Source organism: Globicephala melas, chromosome 3 (genome assembly GCF_963455315.2).
Source record: "Globicephala melas chromosome 3, mGloMel1.2, whole genome shotgun sequence".
In the NCBI taxonomy this organism is placed as follows: domain Eukaryota; kingdom Metazoa; phylum Chordata; class Mammalia; order Artiodactyla; family Delphinidae; genus Globicephala; species Globicephala melas.
Window position 1 is genome coordinate 36,823,571 of NC_083316.1, and position 12,079 is coordinate 36,835,649.

General features: G+C 37.8%; 1 pseudogene; it reads right to left on the bottom strand.

The window, feature by feature from the left end:
- Positions 1–3,339: 3,339 nt before the first annotated feature.
- Positions 3,340–3,693, bottom strand: LOC115866430 (gamma-aminobutyric acid receptor-associated protein pseudogene; annotated as a pseudogene).
- Positions 3,694–12,079: the final 8,386 nt, after the last annotated feature.

Consider the following 12,079-nt stretch of genomic DNA (forward strand, 5'->3'; position numbering starts at 1 on the left):
TGAAAAATATGAGACAAATTAGCCTGCCACCATATCACGGATGCTGGTAGAGGCAGACGAGTCCTGGATTAGAGCTAAAAGATAGGTTATTACTCTCAACAATAGTTTGTGGCCAGAGGATTATCATTTTTGTGCTAGTTGCACACATCTGAATTCTCACAAGATAACAGAGATCCATATTACACTTGCACATACAGCAGATTGTGTCACAAGAGAATGACTCCAAGCTAATGGAACCCAAATCTTTTATCATGGGCAGTAAACCTGCTTGCTGTTGCTCTGGAGGAAGACAGTAATTTCATTATACTGGCCTTTTGCTCAGAAGAAGACATATCTGTCTTCCAAGGCTATTCATTATACAGCTGTCTGTGAAAAGATAGTTCAATACAAAGGCAGCTAGTTAGTGCCTCTGCTCAAAAGAAGTGCAGAAATGCAAGAGACCCATGGGGAATTGTCTTTCAGAAAATACTTCCAGTTATTAGCAGAGATTTCTGTTTGTTTCGCAACTGGATATATTCCTTTTCATTGTAAAGATTTAATGTCAGTTCAGTTCAAGGATTGTGTCCTTCCCTGATGTACTGCAGGCTCAAATCTGGCCTCCTCCACTCTTGGAGTAAGGGAGCAGGTTCTGGCTCAAAGAAATCTCATCTTTTTCCCTTCTATGCACTCACTCCCCACTTTTGGGGGCAAAGTGGATAACTAGGGGACTTAGGTATCAGTGAGAGAGGGATGCCTCTGGCATCTGGTATTGATTGGTCTCATTTTCTCCTAGTATTTTCTGTTGACATGATGTTTGAAGACATATGGGCATATTTTCCTCAGCTTGCTCCAGACTCCGTTCCCTCTTCAAAGGATAGCCCCGACTCCCTTTGACAAGTCAAAGGTATAAAATCACCAATCTTTCTCTGGTATGAACATCTATTCACTTGACGTCTATGACCTCTTGAGCAGCAATGCAGCTCATGCCCACCACTAACCTTCATGCACCTTTACATGTAGCATCAAGAACACTTGCTATCCTCTCTTGAACCCTTAAAGAACTGCAGAGAACTGGGTCAGGAGTAAGGTTGCCCCATCTTCTTCCAGGCATATTTCACCATGGCCCCTTGAAGACCATAATGATATCAAGCTTTTCAACTCTCCTCAAATCCATCAACTCAAATTCAACATCGATCAAGTTGTTTCTTTCACTAATACCTTTATTCTTTGTCTTCAGTGTGAAAAAGGATCACCTATGACATTTGTTAAAATTCAGATTTCCAGCTCCCAAGCATAGAGATTTAGTTTTAAGAGTTTGAATGTTTAACAAGCTTTTCACATGATTCTGATCATGATTTTGATACATTGGTCCCTCTGTTTCCCATCTCTTATCAGAATAAGTAGTATTCTTCAAAACAGTGCAAATACTGTGGAAACAGTGTAATATATTGGAAGAAGCATTGGCTTTGCAGTCAGCTAGATGTGCATTCAGATCCTCGTTCTGTTAGTTATTAAAACTTTCTTCTTCAGCCTTTTCCCTTATGTCTTCTCATTTGTCATGCTTAAAAAGTCTTTCCTACTAAAAAAAATTCTAGAATTTTTGTGATTCTATTTTTGTTTGTTTAAATCTTTGATTCACAAAAAAAATTTATTTTGATGTAAGGAAATAGAAAACAGCCTTTTCTTTGGAAAAAAAAAAACTTTCTTCTTTTTGAAAGGAAATAGATCTTTGGTGACATCTAAGAGAAATTAATTGGTGCATGTGCCATAAAATATGATAAGCAGGAATGTCTAGTTTTCTATAAAGGGTGAGATAGCATTTTCAGCTTTTCAGTAGATATTTCAGCAGGCAATATGATCTCCGTCACAGCTACTCAACTCTGCTGCTGTAGCATAAAAACAGCCATAGAGGGGCTTCCCTGGTGGCGCAGTGGTTGAGAGTCCTCCTGCCGATGCAGGGGACACGGGTTCGTGCCCCGGTCCGGGGAGGTCCCGCGTGCCGCGGAACGTCTGGGCCCCTGAGCCGTGACCACTGGGCCTGCGTGTCCGGAGCCTGTGTTCTGCAACGGGAGAGACCACCACAGTGAGAGGCCCGCGTACCACAAAAAAACCCAAAAAAAACAGCCATAGACAAGAAGTGAGCAAATGAGAGGGGCTGTGTTCCAATGAAACTTTATTGACAAAATCAGAGGCCGGCCAGTGCTGGTTGTGGTTTATTGTCCCCTCTATAGAACATGAAAGTGATAAAATCAAACTTGTGAATGTGTACATTATGAACCATAATTTGGTGATCAATTTTATAATTGTAAATCAGTTTTCCAGAAAGAAAGAAAATTTAAAAAGGACTTGATTCTGGGGTCACATTATGGAGGAATTAACCACCACTGGGCCAGATTTTGCATCTCTAATTGTTATTAATTGGAAGACCTTCTTTATGATGGAGTGTCACCTGTCTTTAAGGGGAGATTTATAGTAGAGTGGATTATTTGTCCATTTTTTACCTTAGTCACATAATTAATTTATAAATCCATACTCTTTGGCATGTAACTTTCTTTGCTTGCCTATAGTTGGTAGAGCAGACTTACTCAGTGTTTTTTTTTTTAATGTCAACCTTTGATCAGTGGGGTATTAGCAACTGTGACACAAAGAGAAATTTGTAAAACTGTAGCATAATTGGCCCTGTACTTTAGAACACACACACCATGAGGACACACTTAGGCTAGCCTTCTGGTTCCATGAGGAGGCTATCAAACATGTGAGGCAGAGCCGCCCTACTGAACCTAGCTGCCTCCAGAAGCATGAGTGAGTCCAGTTATGACCAGTAGAACCACCCAAACAAGCCCAGCTTAGACAACCTTCAACAACATGCAGCTAAGTGAGAATAAGTGGTTCAGTGTTTCAAGCCAGTTTCATTTCAATAATTTGAATTTTTTTTTTTGGTGCTTTCCTCTTTATTGATGTGCCTTCTACCTTCCTCCCACAGTTTCAGTCCCTTCCATTTACCCCCCAAAAAGAAGGTAGTGAAAAGGGATTGTTGGGGTTCTGAGCCCCGTGGGCAGTTAGAAAGGGAACAGAAAGCAAAACAATCACTGGATGTGACAGAGATTGACAATCAAGGAGTCTAAAGCAGAATGGGAAAGGTGGTAGAGAAAGGGGAAGAAAGGAGAAAGGAAAGGTATTAGAGGACATCTCCCCCAGTAATCCTCTTGTTAAGAGGGGTTGGAGGAGAGTCTCAAACATTATGAAGTGCAGGTCCTGAGGAAGAGAGTTGGTGTTCGAGCCTCAAGGAGGAGTAGGTCAAGGAAGGGGGCCCCCTCTCTCTTTGTAGAATGGGACCACCTCACCTTAGGGGCAGCAACTTCACAGGCCGTAGACACTTTCATCACTGTAGGCAATGTACAGAAAGAAGTCTTCTTCATGGTGTTCCTGGTAGGGCTGACCCATAGTGGCACTGGTGGGTGGAATGACATTGTTGACAAAGAAAAACAAGGCATCCTCAGCTCAGAGATGAATTTGCTTCCCGATCAAGAAGTAGAACTGACCAACTGTATGATCAGAAGGCACCAGGTATATCTTTTTGTCCAGGTCTCCTATCCGAACTTTGGGAGCCTTTTCTACTATCACCGGGACCCAGTCCGGGTATTTCTTTCAGATTTTCTAGCCCTCAGAGCCACGCTTCTCTAACGGATACTCCCCTTTATACATGAAGTTCATCCTCCCAGTTCCTGGGCTGGACCAGGCTGGGCTGAGAGAACCTGGGGTGGGGGCCGGGAAGAGAGGGCAGGTGGTGGCGACCTCAATAATTCGAATTTTTTTGTTTGTTTTTCGAAGTGGTATTTCTCCAGATAGGATTTAATTTTCTTTAGGTAGACGAGTATGAACACATCACCTTGTTCCATGAGAGACTGGGTTTTGGGCTGTTAGGGCTGATCTATTTCAGGTTTGTTCTTTAATTTTAATTAATTAATTAATTTATTTAAAAATTTTTTTTCACACATACACACTGTATTTTATTTTTACAAGAGATAAACTGACACCAAGCATTGTAAATGGATGACCACAACAATAATTTGAATTTTTCACAAATTTTTATATGATTCTGATATGTTATCTATTGGGTCCTCTATTTTTCCTCATTGAGTTTTGGGATGGTTTTTAACACAACATTATTTTGATCAGAATTAACTGATAAAGGGGTAATGTCATATGTATTTCACAGACATAGACAGACAGTCAGACAGACAGACACAGACACTCCAATACAGGTGTACTGGCTTAGAATTTGCATGAAAATTTTCTTTTATTTCTTTAATATTGTTTTTCCAGTCTCCATTGCTGGTTTCAGAAAATGATGCTAGAGCCATAGGCAAGAACCAAATGAAATGGTATGTGCCAATTTATAATTTAGTAGCCGTAAGAAGCCACTAAAGGATTCTAAGCAAAGGTATCTCATGTTTATATTGTGCTTTAAATTTTTAATATTATCAATCAGATATACGGAAGTGCAATTTTATTTTCCATAAAATAATTATTTTTGATTTTAGCCCCAAATCTGCTAATAGAGAGAAAAATAAAAATAACTTACAAACTCAACCCTGCCAAGCAACCTAGTTTCTTCCACTTTAGAACTTAGTCTCTTCCAGGTTAGCTAGGTAAATCAAAGGCTCTCCACCTACTCTATTTTATCTACTCCCACGTCACCCTTCTTTTTCACCTCTCTTTGGTGGCTATCTGAGCATTTAAAAAAAACTTGTAAGAGTGGGATAAGAGGGGCCTCTGTTCCTTGAGCTGCCCTCTCGATTCTTTCTGGTCTCCCTTATTGATGTACCCATTCCCTTCTGTCTGTAGCATCGGCTACTATGGCCCATGGTCATCCCACAGTTTCCAGTCAAAAGGGGACTAAATACTTTCCCAGTACGAATTACATGTGTCTTCAGATCTCCAGACCACTTATTAGCACTTTAAAATGCAAACAGGAGCTTGTGAACTTATTCCATTTACATTCACACCATGGGGAACTGGAGTCAAAGGTTATCTTGGGTCCATTCTCTCTGATTAAATACACCGCGTGCTGGAGGTGCTCTTTGAGGTGGTGTCTTTCCAAAGTTCAAACATAAAGGGAAATACAAACTTCTGCTTTCAGCTAGGTTTGAAAATTATTAAGAATGCAGAATCTAGGATAATGCTTCTCAAATTTCAATATGTATATGAATCACCAAGCAATCTCTTTAAGATGCAGATCCTTATATAGTAGGTCTGGACTGGAGCCGTCCAAATCTGTATATGAACAAGCTTCCAGGTAATTCCAGCGTTGCCAGTCCATGAACTGCACTGTGAGAAATGGAATCACATTAAATTCCAGGGCATTTGGAAACTGATTGGAAGGCAGAGTTAATGTCAAGGAAAATCTTTGAGATAGCTTACCATCCTTTAAACTGGCCTCGCCAACTGTTTAGAGTGTTATAACTTTCTTCCCCAGCAATTCCAAAACCCTGCAAATTTATGTTTGATATAACCTTCATCACCATGTATTGAAATTATTTTCTGTTCCCCTCAACTCTCTGAAACAACTCTCTGTGCCTAATTCATTTGGCACTGCTTTTGCCCGATCCAGTGGAACACCGAATATTCTCAAGAAATGTATGATGAATGACCTGTGTTCTCAGTTTAGGTGTGCAAAATATGCCAATATCTTTACCAAACCTCTGAGTGTTATAAGTAAAAAAAAATCTACATCAGCTTGTTTCCTTTCATTTGTAATGTAGAGGAACAGCCTAGCCAATTGAACTTTCTGGTTGCTGGATTTTAAAACAATATAAAAGAAACATATACATAATATGCAAAACTGAAAAGACTATTGTTATTTCACCATCCTCCTCTCCACTCTCATCCTATACCCCTTGCCTCAGAATATTCATTGGCTAAGTGCTGAAGAGCAAAAACTAAAATATTATCATCTATGATTGAATTTTGTTACAGCACATATTTATGAGAATGTAATTCATCTCAAAAGTCTACATAATTACTGTTTCTCTTAAATAATTTTAAAAAGTATAATATAATGGAAAAATTTGGAATCTACACTGGTCCTAGAAATACAGCCTGTTTCTAAATATAAAATTAATTATTACATTCTAAGCTTTCTGTGCAGCGTTCAAACAACCAGTTGGTGAGGTACAAGTCAAATGAGAGAAGAGGAACTGGTCCAACTATCAAAAATGCATTTCTAAGGTAAAATTTGCAACGGAACATGTTTAGATCAGGGTTTTAATCTATCAATCATTATTATCATTAAACTATTATTTTCCAACTTTATATAAGCTCCCTTTGGCTCCCTGAATGCTACAGTTGATTTTAAGCTCTAATCCAAAGTGAAATGTAGCATTCTTTTTGCTTTATGTAGAAACATCAGTGACTTTCAAATTATCCAAGAAAAGACAAATTACCAATAATCAAACTTGTTTGAATAATTTTTAAGTGATTCCAGGCAATATATATTTACTAATGTATAGAACATGGGAAGTTTTAGCTTCAAATTATGAACTTGCAAAAAGTTTGTAAAGGACTGAATATAAAGGGGGAGTTATAGAAAATATTTGGTCACCTTAATTATAGGTTTAAATGCCACAAATGCTATAATAATACTTTTTACTTTTTTTAGTTTATAAGCAACCAAACCACTTTATAAACATTAAGCCAAATATCTCTTTAAAGTAAGACTTCTTTTTTTCTCCCTGAGTATCATTTATAGACTGATAAAAATGAAGTGAAAAGTAAATGTTTTCCTGTAGACAGGAAAAGTACCCTCCATGCTAGAGCAGTTCTGAAAATGGTAACCACAATTCCTCCCAATTTTTTGCTTTTTCCTCCCTATAACTGTTAATTATAATAAAGCATATTGAAAAGTTTTTCTTGAATGATAGCTCTGGTCTGCTATTATGTTTTTATTAATATTTTTACTTTATTTCATTTATTATTATGAGGATGAAACAATTTGGGGATTTCTTTTCCCACTACTCAATGTTTTTTTCAGCAACAGATTGTTTTCTCTTATTTGACAATATTCTGAAAACCACCTACTCATTCATGTTTGATGTGGTCAGACCTCTGTGGTGAACTAAAGACCATCATTACTGTTTGTTTAGTGTTTACATTTTGTTTAGCAGGGGTTTCATATTAGTGGCTACTCTGGGAGATGTATCTCAGATAATTATGGCAGAAAAGCAGCAAAGGAAAGGCTGAATGAAGCAACCCTAGGCTGGAATTCTCAATCTTGCCTTCAAGTGAACAAATATGTTTTCATTACATTCCCCTCTTTTTCCACAGTATCTCTTAAATAAAGAACTTTTTCTTTTTACAGTAGACCAAAAACATGTATACATTTAGTCTTTATAGATTTTACTTTTATTGATTTTGCATGCTGTGAAAATAGTTTCACTGAATACTTAATTATTCTTAGATTCTACTTGTTTGCAGCTTCCCTTCGTTTACTTATTTTAAAAAATATTTTATGTAGACAAAGGTGCTGTGGCTATGTCCTCAGATCCTCAGACAGTTCTCCCATTAAAGTTATCTATTCTGTTTGTGACATGATAGCTTAGCAGGACTCAGTAGGCCATTAGGAAAATAAGCAAATTCTTATCTGGAAGTCATTAGCTAGAATCACTCATTCTCTTGCCTGGAAGTTGGTTCTTTTCACATCCTGAAAAAATATTTTGATAGAGAATTAAGTGCTGGTGAAAGGTGAGTATATGGCAGAGGGACTGGAATGGGTAGGAGACTAAAACCACGTTTGTCTGTGTGATCACTGAGGGGCATTAACAAAGACAAGGTCAGTGACCAGCTGCTGGCATTGTCATAGTTCACTGCTTAAGTTCTGACATAGAAATAACAGATTCATAGCCAATCCATTCTACTGCACTGAAGGGTCTTCTAATCCATGTGAGTAATAGATAGCTTTAGGTAACAGAGTTTTAATCCACAGTTCTTGATGATGATCCGTGGAGATTATATAGAACAGCAAATTAAAACTCTTAGCCATTCGGAATCCAGTGGGTCATCTAAACCCAAGACATTAGCTAAAGGTTACATTCCCAGCTCCAATTTCAATTTCAAGGAAATATCCTGATCCAAAATCATGAATAGATTCCCTCAGCCAGATTCCCCCGCTGAAGTCCACAGTGAATAAATGAGCCGAGTTTGAGAAAATCTTCTTAGCAGGAGTTAAAATATGCTTTTCTTTGGAAAATCATGTCATTTTTGTAACGTAGAAGCATTTGCCCATGAGAAAATTAATCTCCTTTATAATTAAATTGTGATATAAATACCCATTCATACCCATATATCCAAGTGTGTGGTTCTTTTGTTTAGCTATCATACATAGAGTAAACATGAAGTAAAGCTAGATCTGTCTCTCAATTCTAAGTCAGCACATCACTCCTGGTATTTGCTGACCAAGTTTAGAAACTGAGTAACATCATAATATAAATTGTTTAGTGATTCATTGGGTTGCAAAGGCATTGTATTTTAGAACTATATTATTTCATTTATGTCAAGGAGGACTGATTAAGAGTCTAGGGCCATTTAGTCGATGGGTCCAGTGCTCTGTGATGGTTTCCTGGAACATGAATGATCTATGAGCACACTGTTGAGTGGTGAACTTCCACCAGTCCCCCACAGAGATTCTGTCCCAGTGCCCAGACTGTGCTGAGCTCCAGGGGGAAGATACATAGAGTCGGAGCCAGCCATTTCGCTGGCTGATCGTTCCCCCACATCTCCAAGATATGAAAAGACGAGTGAAACGGGACAGTTTTAGAGGACCTTTCACTCCCCTTCCTGACAATGTCCTGGAACATGCATCATCACTGACCTTAACTATCCTCTTAGGGAAAAGGCCAGAGAGTAGGGGTTTACGATAACTTGTGTTCAGTCTTGTGGATCAGAAAAATCAATAATATTGTGTCCTTCAGATAAAATCAATTTCATTGAAATTAAATTACAGAAAACTTAAGATTGTGCTGGTTACTTATAAATGCACTCTAAATATTACTGCTAATGCACACAGCATTAAAGGGAAAAATTAAAAGGGAAAAATTATTCTCACAGATCAGAAAACAAGATTATAAATCTGAGTTTGAGATTCCCCAGGTTAAGAACATATCTTTGAGTGCACATTATCTATGCAAAAAATGTTCTGGCTTTACATATGATAAAACGAAGTTTTCTTATTGTTTTTTAAAGAGTAAGATTAAAAGAAAAGCAGAGAAAAACATGTAGATATTGTAGATGTCTAAAGCAGGACTCTAGGCTGAATGTCTGTATAAATAACCTGGCAATATACTTGTGAATATAGAACTTATTTAGTAAGCTGCCGAAAGAATCCATAAATTTTCTAAAATTGCTTAGTTTAAATTTGGTAGTGTCATAGAGCTTTTGAGTGAATGTGGCTCAATCTGCTTTCCTGATAACTCAAAATATACACAGTTCATAATAGTATGTCTATGTAATAATGATGACATAGTTTAGTATCATCATTTTGACAAGCATCAGAGGGGACAAATCACTAAATTATCAATGAAGAGAAAATTCTCACTGTGCTATAGCCAAATCGTGTTCGGGCAAAATATTGTAAGACCTGAGCCCAGATGATGAGTTTTGTGGAAAGACTGATAACTGTGGATATTGGACTTGGGAGAAAAGTGAGCATATCTTTAGTTTATAACACAGTATTAAGGAATTTCTCATCTGACTTCTTGCCGAACTGAACTGGCTACTTAAATGCACCCATGGGATGGAATGAGGTAATGGTAAAAGCCTTTGAAATCCCCCAAACTGTCCTCATTTAAAGAAACAGAGACCCTGATTTCAACCTAACCATTTCTAAAATACTGAGGGAATAGGTGTGGTATGTTATATGGAGGTTTTTATTTTCCTGCAGCAAGTGTCAGGTTTTCGAGATTCCTAAGTTAGGAAAAAAAGTCCAGAATTTAGTGTCAAGACATAGTGAGGGGTAGAAACAAAAGGTGACTTAGCCACCCGCTCCCTCATAATCCTATGCAGACTAAAATTTGGTGGTCAAACAAACCAAAGCTGAACTCTATTATGGCCACACTAAAGACACAAGGAAAATCAGTGGGTTAGATTGCTGATGAAGATTTTGTTAGAAATCAATTCTCTGTGGGATAGTTCTATTCCATCACATGAAGCCAATTCTCTAAATCTTGACAGCTTTTTCATAAGCACTGACTGTGGATCACAGAGGGGCCAGGTATTCTTGTATCACTGTAAATCCATCAACGTGTTTCTTTAAATATATGTCAATTCTATGTACACAGAAAGTACACATTTATTTGAGAACTGTTTGTTATTAATCATAATAGCTATATTTCACTGAGTGTGCCCTATGGACCAGGTGCTATGCTGAGAGGCTATATACCTCATCTCAATTAACCCTTACACTAATACCAGGAGTAGATATCAAGCCAAATATGTGAGATGCCTGGAGTATCATAGCTAGTAAGTGGGAGACACAAGATTTGAAATCATTCCATCTGTTTCTTATTTTTACATTCTAAGCCATTTCATTATATTGTTATTCCATTGTTTTCTGTTTCTAAATAGCCGTTCAAGACTAGGTGATATATTCCAAGAGTCTGTGAATTCGTAGGTTCATTTAGCTTGTAAGTTTTTAATCTAGATGATAATTCAAACATTTAGGATTTCAAGTCCAGTATAGCTGGTCTGCCTTGGCTGCATTATAACGAGAAATCCATTCCAGTAAATATGACTTTGTGTTTTTCTGTGCTATTGATAATCATATGAACAGATTCTATAGGAATAAGAACTCATTGGATATATTTATATTTATATATGGTCATGTCTCAAACATACACATCTTGGCCTGTGTTATTAAAAGAAAAATGAAGTAGAAAAGGCAAACTCTTTTTTCTGCTTAATCAGCCATAGCCTAAATGTCAGAAAGATTAAGTTTCAGGATAAGCCTGGAGAGGTAGATAGGAGACACACGTGCACACACACACACACGTGCACACACACACACACACACACCCCTGACCCACCAGAACAGTAGGAACCTAGGTGGCAGTATTTCATTAGTAGAGGATTTACAAAGGGTTGATTAATAAAGTGAATAATGTCATTAAGCTACCAAAATAATTTTGGAAACCAATGGTCCCGATGTATTCTTGACTCCTCCAACTATATCTGATGGATTAACTTTTAGTTCTGGGCATGATATTTTAGGAGGATTATTGTAAGTCTGTAATATCAGGGAGAGAGTAGCAAGATGATGGGAACCTAAAGGTAGTACTGATATTAAAATGGTCAAAAAGTCTGGGTGAGCTTAGAAGAATGAAAGAAAAGGTTGGGGAGTTCAATGACAGTGGTCACCCAGTATTTGAAAGGCTGTTACGTAGGAGCAGGAAAAAACTTAGCTTTACATGGTTTCCAAGGACAGAAGTAGGACCAATGGGTAAAAGCTATAGAGAAGTAGATACTTGGTTCAACTAGGAAGAACTTTCTAGTCATTATTACTATACAACAATGGAAGAGGCTGCCATAATACAAATTCACAAAGAATGGGGAAAAAACGAAAGGTACTGTCAGAGGCAGTAGAAAAATGAGGGGGAAAGAAAAGGACTCTAAAGAAAGCAGAGAGTAAAACAGCAAAACCATAACAAAGTCAGAGTTACGGAGTCTGCTTTGGAAATCAAAACTGTTTTGTCCAGGAAGGTTTAATTGAAGATATGCTGGAAAGTAGTGGATTAAAAATAGATTTCTTCCTACTTTACCTGCAGAGTAATGTTGTAAATCATGTAGTAATAAAGTAAGAGATACAAATTTTTTCAGCCGCTCCGCGGCACGTGGGAACTTCCCCGACCGGGGCACGAACCCATGTCCCCTGCATTGGCAGGCAGACTCTCAACCACTACACCACCAGGGAAGCCCAAGAGATACAAATTTAATACAACCATTTCTAAGCTAGTTTTTGAGGATAGAACCAATTCTAGTCACATAAAGCATCTTGCATCATGTTCTTTTTTCATCTTCTATTAAATCTTTTCTGGAGGAAATGTTTGTT